Source organism: Anoplophora glabripennis, unplaced genomic scaffold (genome assembly GCF_000390285.2).
Source record: "Anoplophora glabripennis isolate ALB-LARVAE unplaced genomic scaffold, Agla_2.0 scaffold26, whole genome shotgun sequence".
Lineage (NCBI taxonomy): Eukaryota > Metazoa > Arthropoda > Insecta > Coleoptera > Cerambycidae > Anoplophora > Anoplophora glabripennis.
In genome coordinates, this window is record NW_019416261.1 from 1,307,254 (window position 1) to 1,329,082 (window position 21,829).

The window sequence follows — 21,829 nt, forward strand, 5'->3', positions numbered from 1 at the left end:
CCGTTGCGTATGCTATATCTAAAAAAGTTAGTATTTTCGTAGATTTCAGTACCTAAAAACCTTGATGGTTTGATCGTTTTTTGCACCTGTTTATTCGTTTTACTGCGGCGTCTTTGAAAATACTTAGGTGGCATGACATAACATTCCTATTATTTGATAAGCTTTAGATTATTCAGTTATTAAATGTTTGTCTTAAATTATTTGTCTTTGCGGAAAACACTATTTAAAGAATATGGGGCCCTTAAGAGCTTTTTCGATATAATTATATCGTGAACGTGAACGATAACTGACGAGCGCGCGCACCGAATCGCCTGTACGAATTTTAAACGTGAAGCTTGTGTTAAATAATACGAGATTTGAACATAACGGAATCCTTCTTAGCTCTTAACCCGTACTTATCGTACCGTACGCGTACCATACCGTATTTAATACTAGCACACTGCGCACCTGCGTACGGAGTCTTTGCATTACCAGCTGTCTAGTTCTAGTATCCAGTACGAGTACGAAATACGAAAGTTTCGTTCCATTTGAGAGTCGTATCATCTGACTCCCAACAAAGATTCGTATCGTTTATACGAATCATACGGATACTACCCATCTCTACTTCCGGTTATACCGGAAGTCGCCATCAACTTGCTTACTTTAATTGGAATACCCTATATATTATTGCAATTTTAGATTCTACGTGTTATTTTAGGTAGATTTTTATGAAGTTTCCCTATTCCTAAAATTAACCGTTTTCGAGATATTTAATTTTTTTCAAACAAATGGAGAGAAACAGTGACTAGCTTCAAACCATGTATATTTTATAGCAAGAAAGATAAAACAACAATATTTATAGGGGGGATAGCTAGACCTCTAAGCTTCTCATCCATACTTTCAAAGTGGCATAATTGCATACAGGGTACTAGAAATTTAATGCCGAGTTTAGTTAACTTCAAACCTTCATAAGTCGGTGTTTTAAATGGAACACCCTGTATATTTTTCTATATTCTGATACACAATTTTATTCTCTTTCGAACGGTATCAGGGTTCCCTATACCTATATCTTCTAGTTTTTAAGTTACCTAATATTTTTTGTGTAATCACCTAAAATCATGTAATTTCTTGCGAGGATAGCTGTGGAATTTTTGGACTAAGGCAAACTTTCCGTACCTACAACTTTGTGTTTTGTAATTGTTCTTACAACTGCAGGAAATAATTTAAAAAAATACCATAGCCAATCGTGCGAAAACGTAGAGAAACTGCAGATGATACCTAAGAATTTACAGAAAACATTTTTGAAGGGACAGATTTCTTACAAGAGGACGAAAATGATGAATTCATTCCTGCCAAAAAAAGTAGAATTGAATAAGGGTAAATCAAAGTTTTTATGATAAGAATAAAAGTTTATTTTTATAAATATAAATCATTAATTATTGCTTTGTATTTTTATACTGTCTTATCCCCTTGAAAATTTTAAAAGATACATATTCTTCAATAAAGCAAAAAAAATAAATATGAGAAAAAATAATATTTATAACAGTTAGAAGTAGAATTTATATGGATATTTTTAATTTATAAATATTTAATGTTTAATTTGCCAATTTGTTTATAATTCTGTTTTGCACGTCCTACTTTGTTCGACGCGTTTCTATGGACGAATTAGAACCTATATCTACGGCATTAAGCTATAAAATTAATGTTTGGTAATTAAACAGTTAGTTGCAAAAAACGAACGAAATTAATTAACAAATAGCTGGAGCAACAATTTCACGGTCAATGGAATTGGCCCTTGGCACACATATTGGTCTTTGGATTGATCGTCTTTTCCATAAGTTTCATCAACATCCATCGCTTTTTGATATAATAATGCACAATTTCCAAAAACTGATTTTTCCGTGTTCGACCTTTATTTTACAGGTAACAAATAGGTGACGTCAAATACCTTAAATTGTAGGTAATTTAATTGCCTACAACATAAAACAATTAATTTTCCGTTATGTCGTCTAGATTTTCGTGGACAGAAAAAAAGTGACAGCGTCACTTCTTTCGAGTTACTTTTTTGTTATTATCATTCTACCCCGTCCTTCCCCGGCATAAAGTGCAATTAAATGTCTACTAATAATTTTTTCACGTTCAAACTCGACTAGAGTATTTATAATGAAATCTAAATCCTTTTTTTCGTTAGCAAAATTATTCATTTCGGTCAAAAATTGCAATTTCATCTCTTGTTGCAAAATATACTATTTTTACCTACTCATAAAACCTTGCGAACTAAAAAAGTTTCGGTTATGTTTAGCATTTTCGTTGTTAGAGCACAAAGTATAACAAACGTTACCGGCTTTTTAAATATTTACGGAATGATTATCTCCCTAAGCAAGTTTTCACCGGCGACTCCGCCATATTTTATAATAACATTTTTATCTTAGAAGAGGCCATTAATTCCGATATTATCCTTACTCCGGTGAATCGTAATGGGACTGGATTTCCCTAATTATCCAAACAGAGCGTGTTTACCAGTAATTTATGTACAACGACCCGGTGAAATACGGGCTATGGTTCGACCAACTGAGGACGTGATTTCACGTATTTATAGCTAAGGCTCCCGTTACTGGCCCCGCCCAGAATTAGGACAGAATGGAAACGATTAAGCTGATTTTCTCGCTAGGATGTAGCAGTTAAAGATAAGGAAATTAATGAAGTTTAAATTTATGTTGATTATACTAAATATATTCCGGCCTGTAGTATAATATTTTAATGGATATTACATATTTGCAAATAAATAATTTTGACTATAAGATACTAATACATTTGCGCACTAGGTATAACAAATATTTAATGAATAGACATTTTTAGTATTGACGTCACATACGCCAAATAATAGGCAACTCCTAGTGCTCATTGTCATGAAGAATTCTCAATTTTCGACCTTTGGACATAAGTGCCAAAAAAATGTTTTCTTTGAACTTTAAATATCGCGATATTCTGGCAATATTAGAAATATTTAACAAGTTTCAAACCCCAAGTGACAAAGTAAAAGAATGATAGAACTTATATATTTAAATTTATAGAATAATATCGACTTTTATAGTAGGTATGTAATTAATAAATTAAAATTATATCAATGTTACTGAGCATACGCATTAAAGATAAACGAAGTAGTCTTGCAACAGGATATCATTCAAGAAAAGTTTGGTTATGGTTACGTGTATGTCATGCCTTTGTGATTTCTTGCTTTCTTTCTCCTAAGTATTGTAACAATTTTTGATATATTATCATGCCTAAAAGACCAGTTAGTATGAGTGCAATTTTTATGTACTTTAAAAAAAAGAAGTTCATCGAAAAGGGAGAAAATTCTGATGCCTGTTATATTATTATTGTTATGTTAAAATGAAATGTTGCATTTTGTGAAATTAGATTCCACTTATAGGCCAACCAATAGAACGAAAAAAAAGGCTGTTTTTACACTTAAACATTACAGCAATTTCATGTATTTCCTTTTGAAAAATACTTAATAAATGAAAACCCAAGTGATTTCCCCAGCAAAGTCGTGAACATTTTTTTTTAACAATAAAATCTGCAAATAAATGATATTTATTTGTTTTTTTTATATCTCAAAAAATGATGAAATCGTCTTACTTTCTATAGGACTTTTGTAGAGAATAAAAAAACCTATAAAATTTGCGACCCGATCGGTTCATTTTTTACAGAGAAAATCCGGAAAAACTTCTAAAATAGACCTTTTTTCAAAAATTCATAACTCCGTCAAAGAGTGACCGCAAAAACACTGTGATTTTCGCCCGTTTTTCAGAGCAGATAATAAAAAAAATACATAAAAATATGTTTTTGGTCGCAAATTACTTGTCGTAAAAAACTGAAATGAGCATAACTTATAGCATTTTGAAAATTTTAAAAATCACCCCTTCTTAGGGGTTGAAAAAATGCCAAAAATGAAGAATTTTAATATTACCAATTGATATAAAAACTATTAGCATGTGGATTACCTTAATATATATTTTTTTGAATTTTTACAATTATTTCTGATATTCTCTATTTTTGGGGACGATTCCATCCCCTGAGCGCCCTTAAGGGTGGATTTCCTAATTCAACATGCTTATTTCAGTCATGAAAATAAATCTTTCAAGAATCATTCGATAGAAAAATTCAAATGCTAATAGTCTTTATGTTTATTGGTAATATTCAATTCTTCATTTTGGGCGTCTTTTCAACTTCTAAATAGGAGTGATTTTTGAAAATTTTCCAGATGCCGTTTTCAGAATTTAAATCGGACCATTTTCAATAAATCGCCCCGCTGTGCAAAAAAAAGACTAATTTGTTTATAATGCAATTGTATAAAAACTATGTATCGGACAGAAACCATCTTGCGCACGATTAAACTACATATTATTATCTGTCATTTTCCGCAAGATTGTTTTTCCAGCTCCAAATTTGACGGAGTTATGAATTTTTGAAAAAAAGGTCTATTTTAGAAGTTTTTCTGGATTTTCTCTGTAAAAAATGAACCGATTGGGTTTCACAAAAAAACACATTTTATAGGTTATTTTATTCTCTACAAAAATCCTATTGAGAGTAAGACGATTCCATCATTATTTTTCGAGATATTATATAAAAAACAAAAAAATGTAATTTTTTGCAGTTTTCTTCATTAAAAATAATAATATAATGGCTTTTTTCACTCACTGGTAACATAATATACTATTTTAGACTACTCGTAGATTAGGATATTTATGCGAAAATGTTGAATTACAATACAATTTGTTTCCAGTTTCATTACAGTTTCATAATTGCTGGTTAGGAATCCTTAACAACGAAGTGAAATCAACGTGTAATATATCATCTGATGTCTATGGACGGTAGTATTAATTAATTGTTAAATTTGATTTTTTCTTAGAAGGAAAAATTAAATAGATGAACTTAAAACCCTTTTGTTATCGATTTCTCTCCTGGTACTACATTATGATTCTATTCAAAAATATACATCTTAAAGGATCCTCGTTTATTATTTTCAATGAACAGTCCGCAGCAGAGAGGAAGTTTGTTGCTTCCAATAACGGAGATAACAGCCATATATTCGGCGAGCTGTCACCAACATTGCTTGAAAATATCAAAGTTAAATAGATGTCGACGTGATATTTCAATTGTATATAGGCTTGGTTTGTTTGTGATGTGGTTAAAGATGACAACTTCATACGAAGTAAGGGAATTCTAGAGTTAAATATACATTTCCCGATTGTCTGTACCGACAAAAACTATTGAAAGTTTAGGGATAATGGTGTGTAAGTGATAACTATCTCCAAGTAGGTTAACATAGGTAGTATCCAGTAGAAGTACGAACAAGTTTTTTACTGCCTGTGTATAAAATACTTTGAGAAGTTTCTCCATATACGTTCAACAACATTCAAAGTGCCATTTGCACTTACGGACAGTTCAGTTGAATTACACAAAACCGAGTAACTATTGATCCGAATTCTAACACATCAAATACAGGGTGTTTCTGAAATATGTGCGTTCATTGAAAAAGTCGATAGAGGACACGAAAATAAGCAACTTTTATTATGCAACTGATGGTCTAATCTAAAACATTACGTTTCAAATTAAAAAGAATTTTACGCATGAAGGTTTAAACAAATATAATATTACTTACGTACGTACCTACGTGCGAGCATAATAAAAAGTTATGACATTTATGACATTTATGACATGAAGCTCATCTAAAGCTGCTTCAATGACGCGCTCACTCGCCAGTACTTGTAATTTATTTAGCAAAAATCAGTAACATCAAGTTGTACCACACGCATATTTACAGAATGTAACATAAACACATGAAGGTATCTTCTTAAATATTAATAATCGTTCCACTTGCGATTTATATATTTACCAATTGTCAACCGCTTGTGAACACTTCCCATTAGAAGTGTTTTTATTCACCATCCCTTGTAGTCCAATTAACTAAGCCTTTAAATCGAAATTTTGCCAACTTGGCTGAATTTTTGATATGAGTTAGTTTAAGGTATATTATAACAATAAGTGAGAGTAATTTTTTGTTCAACCCCCGGCCAAGGGTGGAAAAAGATAAAACTAAGGGCTTTTTCAAGATAACTCAAAAAGGGTAAGCGCTTAAAGCAGACAATTCTACATAAAAATGGCCTCTTAACTTTTTCTTGTACTATTACAATTAACAGAGTTAGGGAGGCTAGAAGTTAAGGGAAGATTTCAGAAATTTAAAAAAAATCATAACAAACAGAAAAATGATTGAATTTTGTAATTTTTTTTTTCAATCTGCTCTAAAATATGTAACTTTTCTTTTCAGAGAAATAGATATATTTTTTAATTTTTAATAAGAAAGTTATAACAAAAAATCAAATGTTTAATCGTTAATTTTAATGATTTAACAAAATTAAATTTCTGAAATCTTCCCTTAACTTCTAGCCTCCCTAACTCTGTTAATTTTAATAGTACGAGAAAAAGCTAAGAGACCATTTTTATGTAGAATTGTCTGCTTTCATGAAAAACTTTTTTTTCTAGCGCTTACCCTTTTTGAGTTATCTTGAAAAAGCCCTTAGTTTTATCTTTTTCCACCCTTGGCCGGGGGTTGAACAAAAAATTACTCTCACTTATTGTTATAATATACCTTAAACTAACTCATATCAAAAATTCAGCCAAGTTGACAAAATTTCGATTTAAAGGCTTAGTTAATTGGACTATTGAGAGAATCACAATCATTTGTTGAATAGTCCGAACGGTATGCCGTTTGTATAGCGTTGTTGAATATTTAGCAGGTAAAAATGTGCGTTCGATTGTAACGATATACACCATCCACACGATACGGCATTTAATTACGTTTGGCAAATATGTCTCTTGCAAATTTACACACATATTCGCATTCTCTACCATCAGTGGTTCCATATTATTCTGTTTTGTTAGATTTGAGAAATATTTTGCAAATAGCCACATCAGTCAACTTAACAGGTACCAATTTTAAGCAATTGGTAGTTTACTAATTACAAGATTTGACAGGTGAGTTGGTTATTTTTACTTTTCGGTTCAACAATACTACATTAACCATGAGATACATCTTCACAGACTCACAAATACAGGGTGTTAAAATTTTTACTGCCTTAATTTTAACAGACGATAGAATACATTAAAATAAACAAAAAACCTTATATGACAAGGGTCCTAAACTCAACCATTTCCTAGAAAAGCATTATCAAAATCTCCAACTTGATGAACAAAAGTTCGATTAATTAAGGCATATTGAAATAACTGCGTGCATAGAATACCATAAAATACAATGTTTATCACTTTTTTGAACTTCTTTATGCTCAATTCTAAAAAATAATTATAGCGTTGTACCTAATATATTTAAAATTCGACAAAATTCATATCGAGCAATATGACAACGGCGAGGCGGATAACACGAGGTATATACTAAGCTGTCCAGCAATACGCAATTCAGTTGGTATCTGGAATTGGATCGTGTCTAAGTGTTTTTTGCGTACCACAATTTCCTTTTCTCGAGGTGTTTTCCAGCGATTGCGCGAAAATTGGATCGTGCGTGCATCGAAAATGGTGGTGGACATTTTAAGCATATGTTGTACTTTGTTTTGTACTGCGTTTAAAAATTACTGAATTTTGCTTTTTGGTAAGTACCTAAATTATTTTTAATTTATTATTATTATTTTAATTATTTGAACGACGTGAATCTTTGGGTACTCTAATTACATATTTTTCAAATTCATAATTTGATTAAAAGTTCCTGTTTTAAGAGATTCATAATTACTAAAACTCGAGCTAAAATTTAAGCACAACACTATCTTTGTTCTACATAATCGATACATTTTATTTTATTTATTTAAAAACTGGAAAACAATTGTCTTGAAATTTACTAAATGTGCACCAGGTATGTAGCGTTAGGTTAAGCGCTGTTGTCACGTTGTGATAAAACTCTCCAATATTAATACTCGCTGTATTTTGAAAACTGTTAATCTTACGCCCCTGTAATATATAACTTTTTTGTTCTTTTATCATAATTTATCTCATGCTGAAGTAATGGCAGTCAAACTTCTTACACCCTGTATATTAGGTATTCTTTATTACACTCTAGCACGTTATAAATATTTCATTCTATTCAAGGACTGACAAGGATGTATCAAAAAAAACTAAAGCATATTTTGAAAGATGGCGTATTTAGAAGATTTAGAGTAATGGACGTAATCATTAAAAACTATTGGAAAAGTAAATTGTAATTGTAATTGTCCTTTTATTCACAGTTCAACAAAATAGCGATTGCGAATACACAGTATCTATGAATTCGGAGAGTAAATGTTAAGTCCCTAAGCCTTTTTTCGAACTGATTACAAAAGTCATGAAAACGGTCTGGATCGCTTCGTTTTAATGCTGTAAAAGTTTTAGAATATGGGAAGGGCGCTTTTCCTCACTGCGAGTACTTAAACCTGTCGTTCTGGGCGGGTTCTCTTTTGTGATTACAACATTCAAATTTTTTATTTGAATTAAAAGAAAATGTGTTAAATAAGAAACAAATTGGGTTGTCCGACAAAATAGAGGGCGCAATAGTCGAGTCCGACATCTCCAACATGTCGCTCTAGCGCGGTATGGTTTTCCGATTACAAAACACCCAATTTTCATTTTAACTTACTAAAAATTGCCTAAAAAACGTAGTCCATACCTTGTCCGACAAATTTTCAGGCGCTTTTTTCCAGTCCAACAACCGAAACATGTCGCTCATCGCAGGTTAGGTTTTCCGATTACAAAAGTGTAAAGTAATTTTCTGAATTACAAACTTAAAATTGAATATTTGTCATAAGATGCAATATAATGTTTAATATGTAATAAAAATATTACTTAATCCGGATCTGCTTAAAGATGCGCGCAATCAGATTGCCTGATTATTATTTTGATTATTTTTTAACTTTTTCTTATATTTCTTAAAATAATTTAATTTTTTATATATTTAATTTTCAATTATTTTTTATGATGACATTATTAATAAAAAAAAATACAAGCCGCAATTCATTGTCATTACATTTAAAACTAATTATATGTAACAATAATCGTTTTATTGAGTTTATGAAATTAATCGTTTCTTTTTGTCGGACTAGCAATATGATCCACTATTTTTGTCGGACAATGTCATATTTTGATAAAGAAAGTACTATTTTAGCACTTGGTATTTGTGTCCGAAATTTTGTAATCGGAAAACCTAACCTGCGATGAGCGACATGTTTCGGTTGTCGGACTGGAAAAAAGCGCCTGAAAATTTGTCGGACAAGGTATGGACTACGTTTTTTAGGCAATTTTTAGTAAGTTAAAATGAAAATTGGGTGTTTTGTAATCGGAAAACCATACCGCGCTAGAGCGACATGTTGGAGATGTCGGACTCGACAATTGCGCCCTCTATTTTGTCGGACAACCCAATTTGCTTCTTATTTAACACATTTTCTTTTAATTCAAATAAAAAATTTGAGTGTTGTAATCACAAAAGAGAACCCGCCCAGAACGACAGGTTTAAGTACTCGCAGTGCGGAAAAGCGCCCTTCCCATATTCTAAAAATTTTACAGCGTGGTAGACTCGTTAAAACGAAGCGATCCAGACCGTTTTCATGACTTTTGTAATCAGTTCGAAAAAAGGTCGCTGGCTTGGGGACTATTAGTATCACGTAAGTGACAGCACGTATATGACCCTGCTTTTAATTTTCTACTTAAATCTGATATTAGGAAACTGTTAAAAATATGTATAATTGGATTTTGGAAAAGTTTTCGAAAGTTTTGTCACTTTTTGTTTATAATTGACATTTTTACAGCAACTTAAAAAAAATTTCGTAATCGGACCACCGCCATTTTGTAGCTATTTTTATTACGAACAAAATCATGTCCTAAGCATTTTTTCGTACAAAGTCATCCCGCTGAGTTATTTAAAGAAAAATACAAAAAATTTTTTTTTTCACGATTAAATTGTTAATAACTTTTTTTCCTGATAAAATACTTTGTCAGCAAATTAGCCTGTTATTATACTCATCATTTAAAGTAGACCTGTGTAGTTATTTCCGAGTTATCAAGAAAATGTCACCAACAGTAACTTTTCGGCCTCTGCCGACTGGAGTATACGTTTTTTAGGTAATTTTTAGTAAGATAAAATGAAAATTGGGTGTTTTGTAATCGGAAAACCATACCGCGCTAGAGCGACATGTTGGAGATGTCGAACTCCACAATTGCGCGCTCTATTTTGTCGGACAACCCAATTTGCTTCTTATTTAACACATTTTCTTTTAATTCAAATAAAAAATTTGAACCCGCCCAGAACGACAGGTTTAAGTACTCGCAGTGCGGAAAAGCGCACTTCCCATATTCTAAAAATCCATATTCTAAAAATTTTACGCGTTAAAACGAAGCGATCCAGACCGTTTTCATGACGTTTGTAATCAGTTCGAAAAAAGGTCGCTGGCTTGGGAACTATTATTTAATGTCTGTATTCATACAAAATAGTCGGTTTTGATAAACTGTGAACACTGAATATGTATTCAATCGACTCTGAAGGATACTAACCTAATCGATAAGGAATAAACATAACTGAAGTGCAAAACAACAACAACAACGTATCTAGAGGTATTAAGCGAAATTCAACAAGCACCCCTCGTTTATGCAATTGTTCTGCCGCATATTATGCATGCCTGCTATATCTGTAAGCTGGAACTATGCAAATTCGGCTGAAATCGTAAGTGGGTAATAGTGCGTGGAACCCAAACCGAATACTTCATGTATTTATGTAAATTTTCTTGGAATTTCCATTTCAAATGCCACCTATTACAGGCACGCAAACCGATCAGATTTATGCATACATTGATTTCGAGGGTACAGTCTCAAAGGATGTGACTCATTAGCATAGAGAGTCACACCTCATACACGTAGTTTATCAAGATGACGTTAACTAATGGTCATCTACCCCGTCTGTTCGCCCCGATCCATCCATCAATGTCGACCAATGAATTTATTAGCTTCCTCAAATCTATCGTCGACGTCGAGGATTGAGTGAGTATAGATTTAATTCAAGAAATACGTCTAATATAGGGCATTTTGTGCTTTGACTCTCATCAAAATCGATTTCATTATATCATAATTGCTCTTTAACTAGCATAGGATGTATTAGAAATATGAGGAAATAATTGGGAGGCGTTGTAATAATGGAGGTTCCCATTTTAAAACACTGCAACGTACTGAATAATAGTGTAAAAGAAAATTTACTGTTATGTTTTTTGGTTTTGTTTTTTTTATTTAATTTGTTTATCGAATTTTAATTTTGTTGTAAATTTTTATTTTGCCCAGGCGCCAACAAGAGCTTGTCTTGTAAAGTAAAGTAATTCGATTAGAGCTGACTCTTCTTCAGGGCTTGTTTCACTATCTTATGTTGATTTATTATGAAAGATGGACTTTATGTAGAAAATGAAAAATTAAATTTAACATTTAATTAACAGAGTGTATTGCATATTCAAGTTTTCAGACAATTAACAAATTTTATTTTCTTAACTACTACTTTAAAATATATTAGCTATTCTACTCTAGCCTTAGAGGGTGAAATTTTGATATTATAGTCGACTTTGGTGTTTTTATAAAAAAGGAATTTAAAGTTATATACGAATTCGTACGATAAGAGTTTAAATTGGCCAATTTGTAAAGTATGAAACTCACGTAACGCTTTTGTGTATTGTTGGTTTCGTAGATGTCATCCAGGTGGTGTCGTAAACCTCGTACTGATCAATGCCGGATTCGTGTGGTCGGAGAACTGGTTCCTTGTATTCCAAAGGTTGATTGGGTTTGCACTTCACCTGTCGTTTTTTAATCGGAAATTTATACCTGGCACTTTTGGTTAAATGACACTTGTCTTGTCTTGTCTTTATGTCGGAGGGTGGTGGAATTGCTTTTCCACCGCGGCACTTACCTTATCAGGCCCCTTGTACACCCTCCTTCATTACTCGAGTACTTTTCTTCAAGTCATCCTGTTACTACACGGGTGGCTTGGTAGAAAAGTCTCGTACATTTTTTATGTATGGTCTTGAGTTACAGAGTTACTATTCTCATTATCATTTTTATCGGGGACCACATGCATGCGGAAGGTGTCGTAGGCTGACACTTATTCCCATTGTATAAATTCCAGTGGATATTTGGTTAAATGAGAAATTTTTAACTGCTGGAATATTTTCACTTTTGACAGCTGTCAGACTACTACTTGCTGTCGTTGACTTTGAAAACTGGTAACTTCGTATACATTTGTTTATTTAATTTTGACTGGCTTTTGTTTATTTTAGGAGTGATTGGACAATGTTTATGGTTCGGCAAATTATGAAAGACTGGCTACTAGGAGCCCTGTACTAGTTTTTATAAACTGAAAACAAATGAAGCTGTTGTTATGGAAACGTTATTTTGAAGCTTTATGAAATTTTTAAACAGGAATTATGCCTTTATGTATGTTTTTGCAGCTTGACACTGATATATTCAGATTCTACATAATTTTGTACAAACTTCCGTACCTAAATCTTTCTATTACATTCATTTTCAAACGTTCTACAAAATTTTCCTATTTTATAAAAATTTAACCAAGCTATGCTATTTAGCTTAATTCTATGTCTATAATATTGTTCCACAACATTGATATTTGATTATTTTCACTATTCTGGACAGTTTTCTCCTGTATGCATTAACTAATAACTGAAATATTTTCAGGTCCACCGATTTATGACAACTAATAATGTTTATACACTACTTAGAACGTAAATTTGGATTTGAATACAGTCTTCTATTAATAGAAGGTCTTTTTAACATAACACAAATCATTACATCTTATACCTAAATACCTTTTACACAACAAATTTTACACAATGTTGACTTATCGGTTTGACATTTCCAAAATCGCTATATGAAGTTATACAAAGAACTTTTATTTTGATTCCACTTGTAAATATTGACTAAAGGTATGATGAACTTTAGTTATAGTCTCAGTTTATTGCATAAATTTTATTTATAAGTGTAACTCCTTCTCTTTCTCCGTCAATCTACCTGTCAAAATCTTAAATTTTTCAAATTTCCTCAAACCAATACTCGTATATGATAAATGACTACAAAATTGTATTTGGTTGTACTTTTTAACTTTCTACTATATATTTTTGCCTTCTACGGCCTATTTAATTAAAAATTTTGCATTATTTAGTTTATTTTGACAGATTGATGTTTTCTTGTAACGATTTCGTCTTTTTTATACTAAAAACTTATTATCATATATAGTATTGCACATCCCTGCTGTCAGAGTCCTCTACTTTATTAGTGTAAATATGTCAAATTTTTCAAATTTACGTTATATTATTTAGCTATGTAACGTTATCAGCTTATAATATCATAACACTACTTAAGGTTAAGGTATCATAATATATCTTTAATAATAACGGAGATATGGTGAAACAGTATTCCATAAATGTTAGGCAAACATTAGATCCTAGAAACTAATATTAATATTTTTCAATCGAACCTATATCAGCAAACCTATTTGAAGAAACACACAAGTTTTATTTGTATCTCAATGTAATATTCTTATATTTCTGTAAATATCGCAGGAAACTTTCTTAAAACCATACTCATACCATTTTCTTCTAAGTCTGCATCGTTATGCTGTAAGAATCATGAGTTGCAAAATAACAGTGTAATTAAAAACAGTGACAGATACAACCGTATAAAATATAGTAGCACTCAATTCATGGGACTAATTTATTTTTGCATTATTTGTAGCCTGATCATTCTAAATTTCGAGAATATTAGCGATTGTAAGCTATTCATTCAGGTTAGAAAATTATGGTGATTTGCTGGGGCAATTCTGATATCTGATTCGAACTCAACGGATCAAAATACACAGGAATACATTCATCAGACCACAATTTTCAGTAGTAAAATTTTCGTAAAATCATACCTGGATCATAGAAGCTAATTTATTAATTTTGTGGATTTTAATTTTTTTAAGGTTAGGAAGAATTTGTAACCTTATGGGCCAAATCTGACTACGTATTCTTATTCAGCGAGTCAAGACACATGGAAATATACAGATTTGACAGTCGCTGATAAATCATACCTGGATTTTAAACACTGGTTTGTCGATTATGTGAGTTTTTTAAGCATTTTTTGATGTTAGAACATTCTGGTGATTCGCTGGGGCCATTCTGACATCGGATTCGAATTCACCGGTTCAAAATATATGGGAGTAATGTATTCTGATCATTTGCACATGACTTTCTTTTTGTGGAGCTGTGTAATTATTTAGACATATTATTTATAAATTACCTATTCTAAAATTATATGCTTTTCATTAGTTGCCAGCCAGATTTATAATGAAATATTTGTTTATAAATTTTACCCAACGTCTATTTTCCTTGTTTCGTATTCTGACTAAGATGCATACGACCCATTACGTATCGGGCTGATTTATCAGTCGGCATAGTGACCGCACGCACGTAGGTTTCAAAATTCGTCCTATCCTAAAATCCTCTTTCCTACCTCAATAGCTCCATTGAGTAGCGTCTTTGAAACGATTCATCTGAACGCAGAATCGTTCCATACATGCATAAATCAGCAACAGGCCTTTTGTGACCGCTTGAATGCAAAATTCGTTCACGCGACCATAAACTTTGTGTGTTAGAAGACTAGTATATTCCAAGGTTGAAATTCCATACCCTCCCATATTTCATTTCAGAAATAAAAATAGTGATAGCGCAGCGGTTCTAATTACCAAAAGTAAGCTGCTGTTAATATTAATAACCAGTATTAGTAATTGATTACACATCTAACATGTTTGACATACCAAATAAAGCTTAAAAAGGAACACTTTCAAGATTCTTGTCAACAGAATTCTTCCAAAAGGCCCTACACTCTTTCTTTGTCTTGGCACAGTTGCGTTCTCTCGTTGAAGTTATTTAAATTTAAACAAAGGCCAATTAGGAGCATTAGGATTAGGAAAGGTAGGAAGAGTTTTTAACTGACAAAAAAAAGATTTAATATTAAAGAAAATTTTTATTTTATATATTTAGCTGCTCCATTCCCTATGAAAACTTTTATGCCTCGTGAGTTTTTCGTGGAATATTCAATTGCCTCTTGTTTGAACAAAAGACAGTTTTATCTAGGATCTTCTTTTTCTCATGAAATCATAGTATTTATTTTTTATTTATTTGTTATTAGATTTTTTCGTTAAAAAGTTATCAGGTCTTGAAAGTCCTTCAACAAATGGTAAGGTAACCTTGAGAAACGTTTTAAGTCAATCTTTTCTTTTAACATAACATATTTAAAATTTCACAAAAAAAATGTGCAGATTTTTAAATTAATAAGACGTGATATGGGAATTTTAATGGATACCGAATCAAATTTCTACAAAAAGTATGACTACACGAAAAATTATTCCCCATAAAAAAAGCAGTTTAAATCATATCTGAGCAATTTAAGATAAATTTTATTCGCGGAACATATCAGTGAGCTACTCAATACCTAGGTCTTCATACTGGCATACCTTTAATTTCCCAAGTACTTTGAGAGCACGACCTATTGCCAGCTAGACGAATCGATTTTAATTGACCAGTATAGGATTATATCAGCAGTATTTAGTAGGATCATTTGTCAGTCCAGCCCACCAGATATATAACGGTTTCAGACTTACAGACGATTGAGCTATTTTGTCTCAACTAATATAGATGAAATGAATATACCTCAGATATACTCCGGCAGAATGCGACTGCAATTACGCTGATATTACGAAAATATCAAAATCGCCATCGAAGATACCTGGACCATTAATCGGTTATCCATGGCATTACCCTAGCTGTTTACTAGATATTGCTGGTATAATTCAATGCTAGTCAATGCGTCTAACTCCCAAATCATTTTTGAGCATTCAAAATAATTACAAGTTTCGACCTCCTCCATAATGCATATCTCAATAACTACTGAATTTTCGAAATTTATTTAAAGAACATAATTTGCTTAAAATTTAATGTTAACGCGTATACGCCGCTATCCAATGATCCTGCGAAAGAAAACTTTCTCAAGTCCAACGCCATCTACAATTTGCTTTTCAAAAACTCTACTTGGACCCTTAACTGACATCATCAAAGAACTTTATCATCTAATTTTGTTTTCATCGGTGACTGACAAAGTGTAGTATCTTACAAAAAAAAAGAGAAAATTGAGATACGTTGGTTAAAGTACTATTTTGATGAATTACAGTCTATAAAAGAATCGAAGTATGCAAGAAAATTAATTTCAGAAAGCTGTCGGACTGACACAACTTACTTTATAACAGTTTATACAAAAATGAATTCGTGTTGACAGTAAATCTCACAAAATGGTCTTAATTGAAATTAACACAAGTTTCTCTGGAAAATTTAAATGGGAATTCTTAAAAATTAAGCGGCATATTCGTATTCATTGGACCTACATCTGGACATAAATATGACCTGAAAAAATGTATGAGGTAGCTTCAAATATTCATTGTTGGATCAAACAATGATGATAGTACCAAAGTAATAGACCAAGAAGTTTATGCACTGTTGGAAAAGCAGGTACTAAACGACCTTATAGAAAACCAATACTTTTTCTCTGTATCGTTTTAAGAAATTTTAAATCATGTTAACTTTGGAGCGGAGTTAATACATAAACATCCAAGATTCCATCATTTTAATTGAGAATATTAATATGCACTAGGTTTAACAGTTCGGCGTTCCGGCCAAGTCAAATCCACCAGGGGTTCAAACTCAAGACGCAGGTTACGCACGACGGCCCTTGTTTGCCGACGCACAAGAGCTTATCATAATAATTCACATTACAAAGCTGGAACTTTGTTAAAGCTTCACTTTAAACTTTCGGCCATTATAAATCCAAATTACATTTGCATTTTAGATAATGAAACGTGCACCGCAGGAAATCCCGATTGTTGCAGAAGCAATGAGAAAAACAACTTGTTTACTGGAATTTGATTTATGATTGGTAACTAAATTCTGTATCACAACACTATATACAGCTTTCATTTAAATTTCTCTATGAAATTTTACGAACAATCTGAAGGAGCAACTATTGGTTCGCTCTTTTTCCTTTATTAGATATCGACATGGAATCCTTCTAGAGTCGTTTTTTTTAAATGCTCTGTTTTTTTTTATTACTATGATAATAATACTCTTGTGTTTTTATTGTGTGTTGTTTTTATTGAATTTTGTTGTTTTTGTTGAATTTTTCTTAAACGGGCGCCAACAAATATTTATCTTGTAATAATCAATTGTATTCGGATTTAACTCCTCATCAGGGTGTGGTTCCTTAGATTATGTAATTTTTTTGTAAATATTGAAGTTGTAAGAAAATTAAAAATTCAATATAGCATTCGACAAAGAATTATATTACAGACTTTCAAAACATTTTCAACAATTTAACAAATTTATATTTAATTTTGATTTATAATCGACTTCTTTGTATTTTGCAAAGTTTACTTTTCAACTAAAATTTGTTACGAATTCGTTTCGATTTTTATTCTTAATTGGCCAATTTTAAGTGTGTGTATTCACATTTCGATGTAAAGTAATGCTGGTTTCATAATCGCATTCTTTGTACTTCATTCCGTATCTGGCAGTATTCCACACTGTCAGCTGGTTCCAACGTCTTGTCTTTCACTTGATAGAAATAGCTTTAACGTAAACTGCTACTGCTACTTTTCACTGCACTGCACTATTTTACTTTTAACAATTTTATAATTTTCACTTGATAATTCGAACTTATGGAATTTGTGCACCTCTTGACAGATGACCTTGTAAATTTTATTTGAGGTTTTGTAACTTGGTATCTAATTCACGATTTGTTTATTTAATTTACCTTTCTTTTGTTTATTATGAAAGACTGACTGCTACTTACAAGCCTTGTTTTACTTTTATAAAACTAGAGACAATTGAGGTTGTTACTATGGGGACATCATATTAAACTTTTGTGAAATTTTTAATTGGAGATTGACTTTATGCATATTTTTTACAGCATGACTATTACATTTTCTAATTCTACACATTTTTATGCACATTTTGATGTCTATTTCTCTTCTTTACGTTCAAATGACCCCGCAGGTTCTTTATGGAAAATGGCTTCAAGCCGATAGTTCTGAAAATTTGGATTTGAATAGTTCTCGAAGCTTAGATAAAAAGTTGTCATTGGCACTAAGCTGAGGAAATTTATTATATTTTTCGAAATATAGTCGCCGAAAGGTAGGAGTTATAGTACCGCGAGGTATAAATTGAAGAAGACTCATTGTAAGGTCAAATGAAGAGAAGCCGTGTAATCTATCCAAAACGCATATTTCTAAGATTGTCGGGGTTACTGAATCGGAATCAGCCATCCATTCGGGTATACAGATGCTATACAGGGTATACAGTATACAGAAGGTGCTTAGGGAAAATTATGATGAATTTCAATTGGATGAACATATAGATGAACCAGGACTTCTAAGAGTACGAATTTTCTCAAGATTCCGAAATGCTGCAAGACATCAAATATTCATTAGTTATGTCAACGTGGATGAAAACTTAGATAATTATGGTGGTGATCAAGATAATGGTCCAATCCTAGCATATTATTGCACATGTTACTCAGGGGCGAGAGTAGTAGGAACTTGTGCTCCTGTGGCCATTGTTTTTTGATTTCTAGGCTATGTCCGCCATCAACAACATGTGAAGTACCCAGATGATTCGCTATTAAATACTACAATGAATGCAAATAATTAATTGATAATTGAATTACTTAATTATAATTTATGTTATACCTTTTATTTCAGACAGTATTATTTCTTATTTGAAAATGATTCAATATGTATTCGTTACCATGTACAGTAAAGTCAAAAACATATGTATTCATCAACGATGTTTAATAGATGTGTAGTACAACATTAATGTATTTTTGTTAAAAAAAATTACTTATCGATTTTTTAACCTACCCAATTAATTAGTAAACTTCAGAACCAGGTTGGCCGTGGAACATCTTACAACTTGTTATCCTCTTAAGACTTCTCACTGTATACTTTGCAAATGCCCAATACAATATAATAAAAAGTATCCTAAAGCTGTAATAAAATATTACTTCATATTTTTATAATATGATTACATATTATGTTTGGGACAGATTACATTTACAATGATCTTACAATGATCTTCATTTGATCTTGATGTGACCTTGAAACTCATCCGCACAGCCAAATGGATGACAGATTCGGATTGAGTGTCCCCGATAACGTAAGGAACATGTGTTTGGGACAGATTGCACGGCTTCTTTTCATTTGATCTTACAAGCTAAGAGTCGTCTTTAATTTATACCTCGTGGAGCTATAACTCCTAGCTTTCATCAACTATATCTCGGGAAATATAATTTTCTCATCTTAGTGCCTATGATAACTTTTTATCTACGCTTCGAGAACTATTCAAATCCAAAGTTTCAAAACTATCGGCTGGAAGCCATTTTCCATAAGGAACCTGCGGGGTCCTGAACATTCTACAAATTTTGACTATTTTTGTAAATTTTAACTAATTTGTGCTTAAGTCTGTTATATTGTTCAACGACATCGATATTTACTTATTTTAACTTTTATTACCAGTCCTTTCCTGTTTAGATTAGTTATTACATAATTGAAATGTTTTTAGGTGTACCGATTATTGCCAACTTCTAAAGTTTATACACTACTTGTAACGTAAATTGGGATTTAAATGCAGTTTTTAATGTCTAGAAGTCTAGAATGTCTTTTTAACACTACACAAGTTATTTTATAGTTCACATACCATATTACTCAACAAATTCTACATAATAGTTGACATATGGGTTTGACATTTCTCCGTTGATCAAGTTCTCAAAAATTCTAACATTTTTCAAATTTCCTTAAACGTATGCTCGCATATGACATATGGCTTTACAAAAATGTACTTTATTGTACTTTCTAACTTTTCTACGATATATGGGTGTATTTTTCAATCATAAATTAAATTCTTTGCATTATTTTAACAGACTGATTTATTTCATTTAACGATTTGGCTTATGCTACAATCTTATTCTATATCTAAATTTTATCCTTCATTTTCATATTCTTAATATTCCACATCCCTGTTGTGTCAGTTTTCTCTATTTATTTTATGTGGATATCTCAAAATTCAAAATATGTTTATTTATCGTTGCAAATCAAAACATCATAACAATATACATATATTTGCTTGATTATTTTGATTTATTTACTGACCCTCCACAATGGACAAAGTCAAGATTACCATAGAAACAGTGCCTATATATGCTTTCCACTGCTAAATTTACTGAGCAATCCTTTAAATTCTTATAGCTGTTTTACATTGACAATTTATTCATGAATAAATTGACAAAGTTCTTCATGAATTAATTCACAAATTTATTGGTAAACACTGTGGTTTTACATTGCTACAGACTTTGTCAAGTTTTTTGACGTATGAATCAGTTTTACCAATGAATCAAAGAAGCAAATAAATTTCAAAAATATCACTTTTCCACTCATAATTGTAGTGATACAACGGCGGTACCGTTTTGACACATATTATATAAATATTAGTTTTTGTAAGTAACAAAGCAGTAGAAACAATGTAAAATTAGTACGATGCCACACAATTATTTACATATTCCAATAACATAACCTCATTACTGATCTGAGGCTGGAAATCTGTTGGGTTGGTAATTCTGAACTTCACAAAGAAATTGACGAAAATTAGAACATGCTCTAATTCGTCAAGAACTTCATGAAGTTATATGACAGCAAATTTGGTGCATTACACTTGTCCAATTTCTTGATGAAGCGACTTCATGAATTAATTGATCAATAAATTATCAATGTAAAACAACTATTAGAAATAGAAAATTATGTACCTAGTAGTTAAAGCAATACATTCCGAAGTACACATACACATATTTTTCAGAAATCGCAAACAGTATTAATTATTAATTAATGTGCACTAAGAAATTAATGCATACATACCTAATATTTCTTCATTACAGTCCACAAAGTTATTCATTAAAAAGATACATAATTTTTAGCAGCATTACAGCATTTTTAAAAATCTTAAGATATAAAACTACTACTGCCATGAGTATTTCGTTTTTATATATGCAAACTCAGTGTTTTAGGATAGGTATTCATAAAAAATTATGTTTATATTTTGTCAAGCTGAAGACAGTTTCCTTCATCTCTGCTACACCCTGTAAAATGCTAACTGTAACTAATGGTCTCACATGAAGGTAAAGAAACATAAAACATTTGAAACCGCTGTCAGTTAACTGCGTTATTAATCATTTCCCGCTGGTTTACTTTTGATTTTGCAATTGTTTATTTAGAGAACGCAGCAGTTCAAGGGAATTTTCCGATATTACACTGTGGAGGAATGGCAATCATATATCATGAAAAGCCTGCTGCTGGCAGTAAGACTTAAAATTTGACATGCCAATTTATTTTCATTATACCCTGTGTTCAATTTCGCATCACATAGAATTTAACAAATCATCTGGGAACAAGATAAACGTTTTCAAACTCGCCTAACGTTATAAAAATACAATTTAAAAGTTATGATTTAAGGCAATTTGTATGCGTTATAATGTAATAAGCACATATATTCTCTTTAAAATATACAGGGTGTAAATAAGTGCGAAAAAATTCAGGGGGTGATTCCCTGTGGAAAGTTAATGTGGATCTTTTATATGAAAAAATCTCATTTGAACATCCTATCTGAAGATACAACCGCTTAAACAGGGTACC

At 31.7% G+C, this 21,829-nt stretch overlaps 1 protein-coding gene across 1 annotated transcript in view; it reads left to right on the forward strand.

The window, feature by feature from the left end:
• LOC108905962 (complexin) overlaps nt 1–21,829 on the forward strand; it is a 1,206,537-nt gene that overhangs the window by 1,079,595 nt on the left and 105,113 nt on the right. The gene's annotated exons all lie outside the window — the stretch shown is intronic.